The sequence below is a fragment of the Tympanuchus pallidicinctus genome, unplaced genomic scaffold, assembly GCF_026119805.1.
Source record: "Tympanuchus pallidicinctus isolate F22 unplaced genomic scaffold, pur_lepc_1.0 scaffold4, whole genome shotgun sequence".
Lineage (NCBI taxonomy): Eukaryota > Metazoa > Chordata > Aves > Galliformes > Phasianidae > Tympanuchus > Tympanuchus pallidicinctus.
The window spans coordinates 17,029,889-17,047,249 of NW_026294758.1; the positions used below are offsets into that span (position 1 = coordinate 17,029,889).

General features: G+C 47.3%; 1 long non-coding RNA gene across 1 annotated transcript; it reads right to left on the bottom strand.

Moving 5' to 3' along the window:
• Positions 1–8,436: 8,436 nt before the first annotated feature.
• On the bottom strand, positions 8,437–10,827 carry LOC128089432 (uncharacterized). The gene is made up of 3 exons (XR_008210511.1): positions 10,728–10,827; positions 9,657–9,995; positions 8,437–8,634 (listed from the first exon to the last, which is right to left on the bottom strand). It is a non-coding gene; the product is annotated as an uncharacterized LOC128089432 (long non-coding RNA).
• Positions 10,828–17,361: the final 6,534 nt, after the last annotated feature.

Genomic DNA, 17,361 nt, shown 5'->3' on the forward strand with positions numbered 1-17,361 from the left:
AAATAACTCCCACCCCAGCCTGCCAGTCATTCTACTTGCATAATTTCCACAAAAGCCTGGGGGAGTTTTTCATACAGAAGGACTCAAGGGTCAAGCACACTTTAGAAGAGATTCATTTTACTTTTTTCGAAGTAAACTTAAACAGCTTTAAAACTTGTCCACATTTCCAAGCCCAAACCAGGCACAAAAGGGCAACTTGTGGTCTGCTTTGAAGGTGCCTGTGGCTTGTTTTCTGCCAGGACAAGGACCACTTACTGCTCTGAGCCACAGCCCGAGCTCATGCGGAGGTCATCATGCACTGATGGAGGGTGCAAGAACCTTACAATAATTTCAGCAAAGTCAAACACTCAGAGGCTATGTCATCACAGCAGATTGCACTCTGAGAATAGCAGGCAGGAATTACATTGCGCACTGTTAAAATGTTAGCAACCACATTTCATTTTTGAAAAGGCAATTTATTTGTCCTGAAATAAAGAGTTGATTATATCTCTTATTACTGTTACAAGAACTTGATATATCACAAAGTGGAAGAGTTACAACATGTACCAACTCTCAACCAGGAAAAATGAACCTTATTCATAATTCACTTTGAGAATGTCTAGTTAGTCAATCAAGTGATTTGTAATCATAAAGGCTGCCAGGAATTGAATGAATAATGGACGGTACTAAAATCCTCGGATTTTCTAGTATTCTTATTTCATTATGTGACTTTTATTGCTATTTCTGATAGTTGTCTCTCTTTCAGCAGAACAAATTAAACTATTCATATTTACTGGAAGGAATATATTTGACTGTCTAATGTGCATAATGAATACACAAATGCAGTGACCACTGTATGTAACAACTGAATGAGAGACTTTTATCCACAGACTCTAAACTGTAGGGTGTGAAGCTTGGATAGGAACTGTCCCCACCCCACACCACCACACCCATTTTTCCTCTTGAAAGGATTTTTGGGGGTAATCAATCCAAGCATGTACCACATTGTTACAGTACATTTTCTTGAGTTGTTCTATAAGTATGGAAGTGACAAAATTCCCATAGCATATTCCTGCTAAAGAATAACTGCTTCACCCTCCTTCTGTGTCTGAGAATCATCTTATACTGTGTGATGATCTGATAAGGTGTGACCTCCAGCTCTTTATTATATCAGTAATCTAGTAAAAATGGGCAGATGATAGTTCTAGATAAATCTGGAAACAAGAAACCACGACTCTAAATATGAAATTGTGCAGAAGTTGTAGCTTAACATGTGCTAATTATATGCAAAAGTGCATATTCTTAATATTTAGATTCATTTTCCAGATTTTCTGCAAAACATAACTTCCAAACAATGTAGCTGGCATGAAAAAGAAAGTCCCATGCTTGCAGATTTCTCTTGCATTTGAATTTTAACTGATTGTTTGCTATACAATTTATTGATATCTGTATATATGGTTTCGACATCCTGACAATCAAGTCAGACAATGGTGTGATTTTATTCATAACATTTTCCCTATCAGCAGGGCAGGTCAATGATCACATTTTTGCCCCTTGCTTTGACTTACATTTATACTGGTGTCATTTTCTTTTACGTGATGTGAACAAGTATGTACAGGACAGAAAAAATAAGCAACAGAATTAATTTTACAGTTTATTTCTACAACTACATTGGTAGCATTTTAGGCAGAAAGATTTCAAGCATTCTGATGTCCATTTATCTGCAATCCTGATGTGAGGTCTACACCATTTCCAACAGAAGTTATTTCTTCATTCAGAATTGCATGGGACATGGACAGAGCTTCACCTAGCAGCAGACTGGTGGTAACAGGAGAACAGCTATTTCGAGAGATTTTGGATCATGCTTCCAAATAAACCTGAATTTAGAAAAACGGGATGTAGTTAGCCAAGCTGGAACACAGCCAGCCCAATGATCCTACTGTTACAGGCATTCTCATGCTAGTTTATAATGATCGCATAGGATATCTGCCCAATTTTACACCTTCAGTGAAACTGCTGTTATCTCAAAAGGTAAATATCGACTCAAACGTAAACTACAACTGAAGTGAAACCAGTTGCAAAACTCGTGGCCTGGGTCATTTGTTTCTGCCTGGGAAAACACAGCACACTGAACTGAAATCTGTGTAAATACACCTTATTCAGGCAAGGTGTCATTGTGTTGTTGGGTGTGAAAGAAAATTTGAAAAGTGAAACGGTAAAATTGGAGGGGTAATTGTATCTGTTCTTTGGCTGAGATAAGTGATGAGAAGCATAGTAAAATGCTGAAATGCTGTCGTCTTTCAGATACTAGGGGAAATCACCCACCCTCATGAAAAAAAAAAAAAAAAAAAAAAAAAAAACTATTACTCAGAAGATGAAATTGTCATTTTTGATAGAGAAAAGTCACAGTTAATTTTTAATGTCATTTCTCCCTGTTAACTGTGTCACAGCCTCCCTCCCCCCCCTTGCAGGTGGGACATGACATACTCTCAGTTCGAAAGTTGGCTTAGAATGCACGAAAGATAAAAAACAAAGTCAAAACACAACTTTAGTTCATTCTATAATATTTTTGGCATTTGCCAGAAGATCTTCCAACTAGAGCCACTGTCAGTGACCAGCTGAAGGGAGACCACGAGAGTTGCTCAGCAAAGTTCTTTACTATGAGAGTGGTGAGGTGCTGGAACAGGCTGCCCAGAGAGGTTGTGGTGAACACCCTCAAGGTGTTCAAGGCCAGATTGGATGGAACCCTGGGCAACCTGGTCTAGCATTAAAAGGCGAGGTTGGTGGCCCTGCATGTGCGGAGGGGTTGGAGATCTGTGATCCTTGAGGTCCCTTCCAACCCTGGCCATTCTGTGATTCTGTGATTCTGTGATCATGCTTAGTTCTGTGGGAAAAGATATCAGGGACTGTGCTCTGGCCTCCAGCTAAAGCAACAGCATTATGGCTGTCATGCTGAAAACTGAGGTAGTTTTTAGGGTGAGATTTCTACCTTCCTCCCGCTGCCAAGATCTCTAACACATGGTTTACTACAGACAGCCTTCCTGGTATCCTGGTATATAGCAAAGCTAGAAAACTTCTTAGGGACAGACCCATGTTTCCTTTAACGTGGTTTAATATAGTGTAAATTGAAAGAAATGGCTGGCACAGCTGATCTTCATAGCTATGTAAAGCACTGGTTTTCTGTAGAAACCCACAATTTTTAATGCATTCCCTATGATCGTAGTTATGAACTCATATAGTGAGCCATGCACTTTTAACTTTCTACTCACTCGGGAAAAATGAAGTATCAGTACAGTAATGACTGTAAAACCTAAAACAAGAAGTCCTTGCACATTCACTCATTTGACAGGTTCATGCATATCCTTTTTGGACAAGCAGAAATTTGCTATTCATTAAATGCTGAGCTCTAACTAAACAAACAGACTTAATTGTGCTATACTTTCCATGTTTTTTGCAAACTACAGGACTTTGATCTCCAATATAAGAACACATACAAAAGGGAGGTGAATTTTACTGCTGCTGGTATAAAATCCTCATAATAACAGAGGTTAATGGGTGGGCAAGAGACCATACTTCCTTTCTAAGTACTGCTCAGGAGTGTGTGAGCATTAACCACTTGAATGCCATTTCATACATTAAGCAACCTCAGATTTCTAGGTGAATTAAAAACAAATTCCTGGGAGAGTTGTAGTTAAACCTCAGCAGACTTCCAAGACACCCACAGCATTCCAGCTATTGCTTATCTTCATCTGCATTGATGAAAATATCAAATTTGCTGCAGAGAGAACACATTTCTGGAGAAGTAAAAGGGCCTGTATTGGGGGGGGGGGCTGTGTCCACATCCCCAGCTGTTTTCCAATTCTTCAGCTGTCTATTCAAACTTAGCCCCTCAGAGGCAGCGTGGCAGCACCAGGGCTGAGGCCCCCCCAGGATCTCACTGATCTGCAGCTCACTGCCTGCCCACACGTACAGCGATGAATACACAGATCTCAAAACGATACAAGCTGCTCCCTGCTGCTGAATACATCAAAAATAAACTGGGCCAGAGCTCTGAAGAGTGTTTACCATTTCAGTCAGGATCTTCTTAATGCTATCCAGAAGTTGGGCCCTGCACCTAGTAATTGTATTATACAAAGTATATGAAGAGATGGGTCCAGGCTTAGCCAGGCACTTCCCCTCTGTGCCTGTCAGATTGCTTTTTCTCTTCTTCTGGGTCTGTTTCTCCTTGTACCTGTTGATTAGGACCCACTACAGCTAATATTTGCATTCTCTGGAATGCCAGTTCCCAACACTGCAGTGGCAAAGAGCAAAGCCCAAGATTTTCACTATGTCAGAAAGCAGCAGTATGTGCAGCTAGAATTGTTTTCATCTGCCTGAAAGATTCGCTTTTAAAACAACATCTTTTGCTTGTGTCTTGCTTCTTTTATTAACAAGAACTTGAAATGATGGAAAATGTTTCAGAAGTGCTGTAGCACAGCCTTCCAGTGCTCTACTACTTAAAGAGCTGATGAAATTGGTATGTTCCCCTGAAACATTCTCCTGCCAATTTGGCATTTTCATTGGAAACAGTCCTGTCTGATTGTTTTTGACCAGTTCGCAGTCTGACAAGTTCCCACAGAACTGTCTGTGTGCCATGGCTGATATCACGGCTCCTGCTGCATTTTCCATATTGGATGGCATGCTGCTAGAATCAGACAGCTCTGTTATGAGGCTCTGGGTCAGGAAACTGCTGCCAGATACATGCTTTAGACATAATCCTTTGCCATGCAAAAGGTGGGGCCTCCCCACCACACCAAGCAGCCTCTGGACCACCACCCTCACGGCACATTCTCAAGTCATGGCCATGGCCAATCTAGCTGCTGAAGTCTCACATTTTCCTCAGTCTCTGACCTCTATGGTCAGGACATCCATCTGGACATGGATGCATGACTGGAGATCCCAACATCAGCCTCCCCTTGCAAGCACCAGATAAAGGCTGCTTTTCAGCCATTCAATGAGCTCTTGGCTTGGTTGTTGCAAGCTGCAGTCTTCTCAGCCCATGCCCTAACAACAGCATGCCTGGGTTTCAGCACACATTCTGTTTTCACCCATCTGCTTTCAGCAGACACCTCACTGTGGCTGGAGGCCCCATGAGGACCAGCTCCAGGGACACACTGATGGTTGGTGTGACACTGTGTGATGGTCCTTGTGAGATACAGTGTTGTTTCTTCTAGCATCAAGGGCTGGAAAGTTTGGAAATATTTGACATCCAAATATTTGTGTGGATCTAACTCCAAGAAACCATTAGAGTTTAATAAACAGGTTTCAACAATAAGCATTTATTTTCATTGATCTAACTAAAATAAGTCTTCTTTCAAAAAATGCACTGAACCTACTGGTACATCTGTGGCATTCCTGTGCTATGAGAACAGTTAGACTAACATGAAAATAGGGTGTGACCAGAGCTAAGTCCAGTGTTTGTACCTAATCCAGCAAAACCTAGGAAACAATCAACCTGCTTTAACAGCATAAAGTTTTGCTATTTTACTGGGAAGAAAGCTTGAAAAACATACTATTCAACCACATGTCGTCTTTCTCACAGATTAGGGAGTAAGGATGGAAAATACTGGAGACAAACAAGTCTCTTCCAAATTATCTAAGTGGGAATGGACATGCTAATGCTGTGCAGCCGGTGAGAATACTGTGGGGAGCCAAAGCCTCCTGTAGGAAGCCTCAGCAACACTCTGCTGTGTGCAAATCCAGCGCTGGCATGGGCCTATGTTTTGCCCAAAGATGAGCTGATCCCAGGGTCACAGCTGGGAGTTGTGTGTGGTCCATATCCTGCAGAACCTCGGGGTGTAGCCTGCAGAGTTCAGCTCATCTGCACTTCAGATTCCATAAATGGGAAACAAATTTTTTAAAGAGTGTCCTCAATGAGTACAAATGGCTTTTTCCAGCTCTAGTCTGTTTTGCTCCCTGGTGGGGAGCACTTCTTCACACAAACTTCTCCCAGTCGATAGAGTGAAAATCCTAATGTATAGTTAGTGTATGTGTGAGGGTCACACAGCTGTCCCTTCAGTAGACATTAATCCTACATCCAGAACTATGCAAGAGGTTAATGTTTGCTAATCTAACAGACTCTGTTTCTCTCCAGTCCTGCAGGGATGAAAGGATGTGAGCTTCACTTAAGCTTTTTAAGTTTGGTTTGTGATGGATTCTGCCTGTTATTGCAAATGCAAGGGATGGGGGTGGATATCTGCCTCTGCTCCTAACCAAGACTTTCCAAGCCAAGAATATTGTCACTATTACTTGCAAAAAGTAAAACACTCCTTGTTGTCTACTGGAGAGACAGAAGAATTCCCCTGCATGAGCTCAGAGAATAGACAAGGAGAAAGGGGCAGCAGGAACACAATTGCTTCCAAGCAAGGCAAGTCCTGTGCTTGGAGCTGTGCTTTGCAGATGCTGAGCTATTAGAGCAGGAAAAACACAAACAGTTGCATCTGTACTTTTCCTTTCAGACCAGTGAGAAACTGTCTCTCAGGAATGGGCCAAGCAAAGCTAGCCCATGTTATGGCTGAAAGGGCTTACTCTCCCATACCAAAGGCAACTCTGAAGGCAACTTTGCAGCCTTCCCCAGAACACCGTCCTCTTCCTTGTTCTACTGCAGGTTCACTCACACTGCAGGCTTTACCCAGATAATACAGCAGCATAGGAATTCCCAGAAAAGAACACATAATTCTCTTTATGAAAATTGCAATCCTTTTAAAAAATGGTGGAAAAGTTCGACTTTACACACCACAGAGGCACCTCATGGAAGTAAATAAAAGAACATTGCTCAGGCAGGGCAAGGAATATTATCTGGCACTGTATCAAGGAAATCATGCTGTGACCCAAATGCTGGTATTTGGATTCAACCCTAAATTACAGTAAATTAAAATAGGAAGTAGCAGGCTAACATCCTCCTGGAGAGTAGGGGACAGGGAGGGAGGGAAGGGGGGAGGGTGAAAAAAGAAAAAAGAAAAGGAAAAAGAAAAAGAAAAAAAAAAGAAAAAAAAAAGATAAAAAAAGAAAAAGAAAAAGGAAAAGAAAAAGGAAAAGGAAAAGGAAAAGAAAAAGAAAAAGAAAAAGAAAAAGAAAAAGAAAAAGAAAAAGAAAAAGAAAAAGAAAAAGAAAAAGAAAAAGAAAAAGAAAAAGAAAAAGAAAAAGAAAAAGAAAAAGAAAAAGAAAAAGAAAAAGAAAAAGAAAAAGAAAAAGAAAAAGAAAAAGAAAAAGAAGAAGAAACAGGATAAGGCTGTAACTTCAGAATTTCCTGGGTTTGAAATGAGGTGGCTCTCTGCTATCCAGTAATTGACCATCCACTTGAAAGTAGCCATTGGGCTAGTCCCGTCAGAAGGCAGATACAGAAGCGAAATAAATGCTTCTGTGCTCTCTGTGCTACCTAAAAGTGCACAGCCTTGCATGAGCCTGGGCTGGAAAGACATTAGCAGATGACAGCATTACTTTTTACTGCAGGTCTAATTACATCCAAAGTTTAACTTGAGAACATCAAATCAATACCCTTTTTTTTTTTTTTTTTTTTTTTTTTTGGTTCTGCGCTGTGAAAACGAATAGATGAGCGCAACTGACCCGCGTCTGTGGGCGGCGGGGAGATCTGAGTCTGTGGGCGGCGGGGAGATCTGAGCGCCTGCGGCGGGCTACGGAGTGGAGCTTTTCTGCCTCTCCCCTCCCAAACCCGCACGAGGAGAGAGCCCGTTTGCATCCCTTGCCGCTCCCAAGCTCGATGTTGCCAGCAGATGATCCTAAATGCGCGCAGACGGATCGATCGGGTGAGCCCGGTGCCTCCCACCCGCAGCAGACGGGTGGCTGCGGGACCGCACTCTTTCCCGGCACCCCAGACGGCGGATCGATCGATCATAGACGAGCTATAGGAGGCCTCGGGATTTCAAGAAAGAATGAACTGTGGGGTTTATTCAGCCTTCCTGCGACTCCCACCCCCGTCGTTGAGCGCGAACAAAACCTTTCCCTGCGACTGTCAAATGCCCGTCGCTCACATGCCTCTGCTGCTGGTGGAAACTGCTCCCGAAACTGAGCAGCCCCCCGCGAAGGGCCAAAGGGTGAGGGAAAGTGGACCCACGTTCAGAGTCGATGGGTTTGCAGAACAACAACGGGGGGGGAAAGGGGGTGGAGGGAAGGGGGGAAAAAAAAAAAAAAAAAAAAAAAGCCCTACTTTATAGCTTTCCTGGGACTTCAGGATTTTGCGTTTCTATTTTTACAAGAATGGGCTGATTTGTCTTAGGCTATTACTGTCTATTACTGCTGGAAGTCCCGGGGAAAGGTGGGAAGCAGAGAATTCTGGCAATCTGCCTAAAGAGAAATCAATGAAACAAATTAATCCTTCGCAGGCTGCAATGACACAGTAATCCATCATTCAGAGCTGCTTTTATACACCAAATCAGAGAGCAGAGGAAAGAGCCCTGGGGGACATCACAGACAACAACTTACAGCAACACTGGGAAAATACTAAGGAATCAGTTTATTTAAAGAGGATAGATTTCAGTTGATTGCCTATTTCGTTTTATAGAGATTTTTCTTCCATAGTGCTGCGAAGCTCTGGGCGGATGGCTCTATCTGCTGCGCGCTGCCTCCCAGGGTCCCTTCCGTGGGCTTTCAGTAGGACTGGAGGGGGGAAAAAAAGCAAAATAGAAGGGGTGGGAGGAGATAGAGTCTTTTTGCCAGTGACGGACAGGTGCCCGAATTTGGCGGCAGAGAAAGAGGAGGCTGCTGGGAGCGCCGTGGCTGAACAGGGCCGAGCCCTGCGGGCAGCGACCACCGTAATCCGGGGGCTGAACCCGACTGCCCCATTGCAGCGACGCTGGACGGGGCGGGGCGGCTATTCCGGGCGGGGACCTGGGGTGGGCAGCTGGGCTTAGCACCTAACCCCCTGAATGCCAGGGGTCCCCGCTTGCGGAGTCTCCCCCAGACCCAAAATGGGAGGGGGATGGGGCAGCGCCGAGGCACGGCTGGAGGTTGGTCCGCGGTTTCGCAGCGCTCTGGAAATCAGCGCAGAACGCATGGAGAAGCCCCAGGACGGAGCGGGGGGTGGCTGGGGAGAGAAAGGACTGCCGTTCTTCTGGAACGCGAATTCCGGGGTGCCGTTAGGAGAGCGTTACTTTAGCCTACCCTCCGCACCTCCCCGCCAAGGAGGCACAGGGGTAATTTTGGTAGCCCCCTTGCGTGTTGATTTTGCCACCCCGGATGCTCGGCAGGAATGTGCTATCCCGGCTTTTCCCTGCTCCGAGGAGATGGATAATGCGAGGACCTGGTTGTGCTGCGGGGTCAGGAGAAATATGCTAATTGGGGAACATAATTGCTTCAAGCGGTCATGCCTCTAAATACGCAGAACGCCACTGATGGAGTCAGTCTGTTACTAATAAAATGAAGAAGCACTGAATTAAATTCCCAAGAAAGGGACTATAAAAGTTTCCACAGTGTAACTAAATGACTTCACCTATACTATTACCCCACAGATGACATCTTGAAGGAAGGCAGACTCAGTACAGCCTCCATATTCGTAAATTGGCCGCACTTAGGCCACTAAACCTGAATTGATTTAAAAAGGCTTTTTCATCCTCCCAATCAAATGAAATCATTGCTAATTAGTTGTTTTCTGTTAACAACGTCGCTGTTCCCAGAGTTACCTGCTCACACATTTCATGAACTTTATGCAACGTCCAGATCAGCAGAGGTTGGAGAGTCACAGCTTTCGATGTTGGGATTTTGTTTTTTTGTTTGTTTGCTTGCTTTTTAGGGGAGGCTTCTGCATTGTGAGGATGAAAGGTGGTTTTTCTCTCTTGATTCTGCTTTTTGGGACAAACAGCATTCATCCACTCCTGGCAAGATCAGTGTCACCTCTGATTGTTCTAGAGGCCATAAATGTCACTGGAAGGGCTGTTTGAAGGGAGAACTTCCCCAGGGTGTGTTTTGAGCAGCGCACCACTTGCAGTGGGACAAGGGTCCCATTTTCAGTCTGGAGACACCTGCAGGGAGAGGCACAGCCCTGTGAGCAAGAAACCCAAACTTCCACCTGGAGCTGGGAATGCCTCCAAACAAAAGAGCATTCGCAGCCCCACAGTCTCAGGCTCTCCCAGCCCATAGTAAGAAGCGATGGAAGGGTGAGCTTCACTCATTTTAATGGCTTTGTAAAGTGCCTGTTTGCTTCCAAGTAGCTGCAGCAGTACAACTTTTCCCCATGGCTCGGGGCACTGCACAGCGGGGCACACGTGTGGGAGCGGATGCGGGTGGGTACCACCGGGCTGTCCTCACGCCGGGAGCAACGGGTTACAGGGAGCGCGTGGCAATAGCTGCATCCCCCCCGGGCTGGATGAAGAAAGCAGGGCATCCTGCCTAATTGGATGGAGCAGGTGTTTTGCCAAGCGCTTTGCACCTACAATGCTGACCTCTTCAGCATTCCCCGCAATCTTTTCTGCCGTGTAAGCCCATCTACATCCTACTTATAAAGATTCGGTCGTGTGCTTCATGTGTCTCTCCCTGAATTGGCTCCAAGTAAACGGATCAGGAATGTAAAACTATCCCCCCAAGACATACTACTAGGAATTGTCAAGGAGACTTTGGTCCACTATCCATGTCTATTATGCCAGTCACTCATAATGATCCCTTGTGGTGTGTCATACGTCATCATGACACTGATCCATGACACAGTTTAATGCTATTTGGGGATGCTCCGGCATCGCGCAGACTCCATCCTGTACCTTTGTAACTCGCTGCAGCTGATTCCCCTTCAGCTTCCACAGTACTGCGCAGTCTAAACCCAAAGCCACCGTCTCGAGCTCATCCCAACTGCACGCACTGCTCGGAGTTTCATCTATTTCTCTGGTGGGGAGGGGAGAGTGAGCTGTTATGTCTTTCCTCCACCTCTGTTCCATGCCGCATCCCACAGCCCAGCAGCTGCCCTCACCCTCCCATCCTCGCTGCTCTGCTCGTGCGGTCCCCACCGCCCGCGGTAGGTTACACCACGCGTGAAGCGTTCGGTGCTCCTCAAATCACGCTAGGAAAGATGATCACGTTTCCACAACTGAGCTATCTATATCGCGCGTGGGCGACAGGAGATGTCTCCGCTCTGCAAACACAAAAAGTCGCGTGTGCGGCGGGTACACGCAGCAGGCTGGGGTGGCCTCACCCCACGCAGGTCCACGTGCCAAGCACGACGCGTGCCTCTGCCTGTGCCTGTGCCTGTGCAGTCACGCCCAGCCTGCGGCCATGGCGTTGTCCCCGCGGCTCTACAGCCGTGATGTTAGCGTCTCCCAATTGAGCGAGCCGGGGAGGTGGGACGGGATACGACGGGACGCTCCCGCGGTAACCCTGTCCCGACGGCAGCGGGGGGCCGGGATGCTCCGGTCCCGCATAGGAGGATGCCCCATGCGGGATCCCGCCTACCCTTGGCCCGCCGATGCGCGGCGGCGCGGCCCCTCCGGCCCAGCCCTGCCTGGCCCTGTTCTGTTCGGGTCGGTTCTACGCGGCTCGGTTCGGTTCGGGATGCCGCGGCGTGTACCGTGTAACCGCCCTCGATGCAGCTGTTTCATTCCGGCTGCGGGAGGGAGGCAGACAATAGCGGCAGCTGAAACACCTGCGATCTATCACGGCAATAAAATATGTACAGTAATGTGGAGTAATTGCTCTTTCCGCTTCCAGAGGGAGCTCAAAGCTGGAAAATCAAGGTTGGAGTCTTCCAAACTGTAAACAATTTCCACAGGGCACATCCGAAGCATACGCAGATAGACAGGGAGACAGACAGGGAGAGTTCCCGGCTTGTCTCAGCAGGGACTTTAAGATGCGTTTAACACTGTGCGAAGAGGGATAAAGAGTCTGTCAGCGCGTATTAATCTGTTTAGCTGCAGCGCGGGGCTGCGAAACTTCTACCTGTGCGCAGCCGTGAGAAAACCAAGCGGGTGGTGAGAGGTGAGCAGGGTCCGCGCTGAGTCACGGCCGCATCGCTGCCGCTGAGGGAGCTCCACGCAATGCGCAGGGCCGGCGCCCGTGGGACCCAGGCACGGACCTCGCCTGGCTGCCCGTGCTCAGGAGTGCACCCCGTCTGCACACGGACACACCTCTGGGTGTTTTGTCGCCGTGTCTTCGCGGTCTAAGTGTGTGCCACACGTTATACGGGATGTATGTACCTCGTCTCTCGCAGCTCGGTAACGGCCGGCATTAAAAATTTAATGCTGACTCGGAAATGGCAAATTCTAACCAGGGCCGCCTTGAAGAGCAGCTGCAATTTGGGTTTGAGAAGATGCATTGCTCCTCTACTACTCCAAAGGCCAAAATTCATCTTCCCCCTCACCATCATCTTCCTCTTTGCCCAGCCCCGGTCGCGCTGCCTGCTCACCTGCACAGCTCGAGCTCACACCCCTGCCCCTGCCCCTTGTTGTCACTGCCCCTGCCCCGACCCCGCCGGTGCTGTCCCCGCCGCTCCCCACACCCGAGGTCCGCCTCCACCGCCCTCCCCGCTGCCGGTTCCTCGCCCTGCGTATAAATCATCGAGAACAAGTTGCGAGTTCCTTTACCTCAGGGAAAAATAAACAAGTAAAAATAAATAAATTAACCCGGCTTTATTGCTCTTATAGCAGCGAGATGACATCTTTCTGCTTGTGAGAAGCGAGGGGAGGGGGGAGAGGAGGCAGTGAGCAAGGAGCCCTCACCGCTCCCCGCCAGGTGACTGCGCCTTACAGCCACCAGCCACCCATCCCCGGGAGCGGCTGCGGGCGGCCAAAAACTCCAGCGGAGGTCCTAGCGGGTGCCTCGTCTGGCAGAGTCCCGCGCTCATAGGCGGTGCAGAGACGGAAGCAGCTCCGGCCCAGGCTCGTACTTGGACAGGAAAAACTTTCATCCTTTACCCCCGCTCTCCAGTCTTTACACCCCGCGCCGGAGCTCTGATGCGTAGCCTAGTCCAGAGAACAATTCTGTTTATCTCCACACAATGGCAATCCTGTGAGCTATAATGCGACTTACAGAGAGGTGATTGAGCGCAGAGAGCTCGGAGTGCGCACGAAATGCCACCTTCCCTACCTGTCCCTTTTCTCAGCTACCTAGAAGAAAAGGGCGTCCCGGATGCTTTTTGTGACACTGAACTAATTCCAAATATTTGGTACACAAATTTAGCGAGCCTAAAGCAGATTAATTTTCCACAGTAATCCAATTAAAAGATTTCTAAACTAATCTTTTTGGAAAAAGGAAAAGGAAAGAAAGAAAGGAAGAAAGAAAGGAAGAAAGAAAGAAAGAAAGAAAGAAAGAAAGAAAGAAAGAAAGAAAGAAAGAAAGAAAGAAAGAAAGAAAGAAAGAAAGAAAGAAAGAAAGAAAGAAAGAAAGAAAGAAAGAAAGAAAGAAAGAAAGAAAGAAAGAAAGAAAGAAAGAAAGAAAGAGAAGAGAAGAAAAAATAATAATAATAAAAAAAACAGTGCGAGGCTAAATAGGAAAATCTTTTTTATGGCAGTGATTTATTGCAGTTGTTCGTTCTATAGGAAGAGGCTTTCCGCACTTTTAGATGACCACTGTTCCTCCCTTCCGATATCTCAAATGCACCTCTGTAAATACGTGGTTTACGCTGTTTGTTTTTAATTTTATCTTTATTTTCCGGAAGTGTAAGGACCGAATCTCGTCCTTAACACATAGAAGAAGGAGTTCGGTCCCTCGCGAGCACCCGAGACTTTCTAAAGTGCTAATAGATTTATGGTCTCTTTTTCCGACGCCCATCCAGAGTAATTAGCACATATGTTCTAAATAGATGATAGTTTTGTGAGCAATAAAGCAATTACCCATCGCAGGAGTTGACAGTTCCTCCAACTAAACTCCAACCAGCAGCTAATTGGAAAAGTCATTTCAGCTCCATTGTCTGCAATTAGTCCTGCTAAACTATTACACCCCAACTACCTGGTTTGAGGTTTATTTATTCATTTCTATTTGCAATTGCAAACGTTCACCAAGTAAGTCACGCTCAACTTTTCCATTGCGGCGGTTCTCCTGGCCCGAGCTCGGCGGTGCTGCGCGGAACGGTGCACGCACGCGGCTCTGCGCCGCGGAGACAAACCCGCATTCCCTCGGACACCGCATCCTCACGGGCGAGAGGGGCGGCGGGGAGGATGGGAGGAAAGCGCTGATGCTGAGAAATGATCGCTTTTCTCCCTTCTCATTGAGTATGACCTCTCTGTCTCTTTATGCCCTCCCTCTGAGGGAGCCCCTTAAACCCTACGAGCTGTGCCCCTCTGCCTCTCCCCGCGGCGTCGGGGCGGCAGCCCCTCCGCTGTCCTCGAGGAGGGACGAGGTCTGGGGTCAGGGAGATCTTTTCTGCCACCCCCCGAAAGTGTCTGTGCCCCGTGTCCCCGTTTGAAGGAATTTGTGGGTTTGGGGGGAGGGAGGGAAGGTAGAGCGGGGGATGGTGGAGAGAGGGGGAATTAAGAGGCAGTTCGGGCTCAGTGAGTGCACAGTGAGTGGAAAAAATGTGTTAAACATCGGTTTGACGCCCCACCGGAGCTTCAAAATATACACCGGCCGGATTTCTTCTACTTAATTTAATCTTTACTGGACGGGGTTTCTCCTCGACATCTATTCAGCAGAAGTCCCAGCAAAAGTATCGCAGGGGGCAGGCGGGGGGGAGGACCCCTCAGCCTTCAGTTTGCTTCTCAGAGTGCAGCAGGTATTTAGCGGAAGCACTCCCAGGAGTTTGTAGTGCGTTTCTGAAGTCAATACTTGTGCCCGGAGCTTTAGCTGGTCCTGGAGTGGGGAAGATTTGTGTGCTGGGATGGGGACGTGTAGCCTTAGCAACAAAGTAGTCACTTGAAGGAATTTACAGGGAAAGCATCCCTGGCTGAGTGAGAAACGTCAATTTCTGAGCAGCAACCAGAGAAGAGATAGCGCCCCGAGCCTCCGCAACAAAGCTTCCTCTATCTGCTCGCGGCCCCGGAGCCGTCTGCTCCCTGTTTAGTTTTATTTTCCCTTCCCCCTGGGCTTCCAAAACGCAGTCGCCGGCCCTGGCACGGGGAACGCTGCCCACAGCCATCGACCGCCGCACCGCTCATCGCCGCGCTCGGGGCGTTTAGCGCAGCTCCGCGCGGCCGGGACGGCCCCCAAAATAAACAGTCCAACTCCTCCGGCAGCCGGCTCCCTGGCACCGTTCATAAGCACTATTGTTGGAGTTTAAAAAAAAAAAAAAAATCTGCGGGTGAGAAGCAGGAGGAGCCGGGCATCCCGCTCCGATCCCCGGCCCTGCGGGGAGAGATGAGCGGGGATTGCGAGGCAGCGCGGGGCCGGTTCGGTGCGGCTCCCGCACCTCCAGGCGGGCGGCCCCGCTGCGAAAGCCTTTTCGTTACTCCCTGAGCTTCCACCACCCCCCCTCCCATCTTTCTTCTTCTTCTTCTTCTTCTTCTTCTTCTTTTTTTTTTTTTTTTTTTTTTTCTTTTTCCATTACGAGCGATTAGATGGTGTCTATTCAAAGTTGCTGATCCAGAGAGAAAATAGGAGTAGATAAAAGGAGATTTCAAGTGACCTCCTCGTCCCTTTCACACCAACCTGAGCCCCAGAATAGCCAAGGATCAGCTCGGACAAAAGCCCTTTCCTTTTCCCTTTCAGCTTCAGAAGATTCAGTGCAAGGGGTTAACAATAAAACATATAACTCCGGCCCCGTTTGGTAGATCAGCCAATTTTGTATCCCTTATTAACGACACCGCTGGATGTGCCCGGGCTTCACCCCGAGAAACGTGTGAATAAGAAAAGCCTTTGGATGGTAAAATACATCGCTGTCATCTGCGGCTTTTGTGAGGGGCCGGAGCGGTCTGTGGCGTTTGTTCTCTTTACCCTAAACTTTACCTAAAGCGTATCCCGGTCCTCCCGGCGCGACTAGAATTCGCTGTAATAAACATATCTCAGAGCTGACAGATTAAGTGAAAATGCGAAGGTTTATTGTTCAGATCAAGTTCTGATGGGGGTAAACAGCTTACTCTGCTGCTACCAGAGCCTCACTGCCGCCTCTTCCCTTGCTAAACACTTCTGCATCATTTTATCTCAGGTGCAGGGCAGAAAGTGACTGCGAACACTCGAACACGTTCGAGGCAGAAGTCCACCTCAGACCTACGTCTGAAGGACTGATCCCCACCGTGGGGGAGATGGGTTCTCTGACAGGTGAGTGTCAGGGACTGGTCGTACAGCTCAGCGATCGCTCGGTCAGGGCAACTTCTCAACTTCCAAACTCGTTTCTAAATCTCAGCTCTCCCTCAGAAGCCCTCGCCCGGTTCGGAGTAAGCAATAAAGTCAAATTCACCCTACAGAGCCGAGGGTTTAGAGCACGGTCCCCACGCAGAGCCTCGCGCTAATGGCTTTGGTGCACTTTTGTTTCTTTTGGCTTCAGCGCTCGGCTCACCGCAGCTTTATTTGTGCCGAAAGTAAATATTTGGTCCCGGATTCACCCGTATGCTGAGAATGATTCTCAGATTCGCCTTATATAGGAAGGTATGATTTGCATCAAGAGGTCATCAGTTTCTGTCCTGGAGCCTGTGTGGGGATTGCCATCTCCTTTTTGTGTCAAACAAGTGGCCCTCGCTCTGGGTGCTCTTTCCCCACCCCGTGCAGACGTCTTTCTTACTTCCAGGAATATATCTTTTTGTTTCTTTCTATCTTTTCTTTCTTTCTTTTCCTCTTTTTCTTTTTTTTTTTTTTTTTTTTCCTTTTTTTCTTTTTTTAAGAAAAAGAAAGAAGGGAAAAGAAAAAGAAAAAGAAAAAGAAAAAGAAAAAGAAAAAGAAAAAGAAAAAGAAAAAGAAAAAGAAAAAGAAAAAGAAAAAGAAAAAGAAAAAGAAAAAGAAAAAAGAAAAAGAAAAAGAAAAAGAAAAAGAAAAAGAAAAAGAAAAAGAAAAAGAAAAAGAAAAAGAAAAAGAAAAAGAAAAAAGAAGAAGAAAAAATAAAAAGAAAAAATAAAAAGAAAAAGGAAGAAGAAAAAAGAAAATGAAAAAGGAAGAAGAAAAAGAAGGAGAAAAAGGAGAAAAGAAGAGGCAGACTTTGGGATGCTAAACCGTTTCTCTGTGTGGATGGATGGAAGGATGGATGGATGGCGAGAGGAAAGTTGTGATTCAGCGCCCTGCTTTCGGGTTGGCACCGCAGCCCGCTCCTTCTGAGTGCTAACAAATGACAAACCCCGGCTCGGCGCGGCCCCGCCGCCGGAGAGGCTTCAGGGACGGCAGATTGCCTTCCCGAGGGGGTGGCGGCGGGGGGGAGAGGGGGGAGGGGGGGACCGCTGTCACGCCGCTTTTTGCCAACCCCGTCTAAAATAATTCAAAGGAGAGCAGGGAGGGAGACGACGGCGGGCGAGGAGGGGGCTGGGGAGCGAAGGGAGGGCGGCCGTC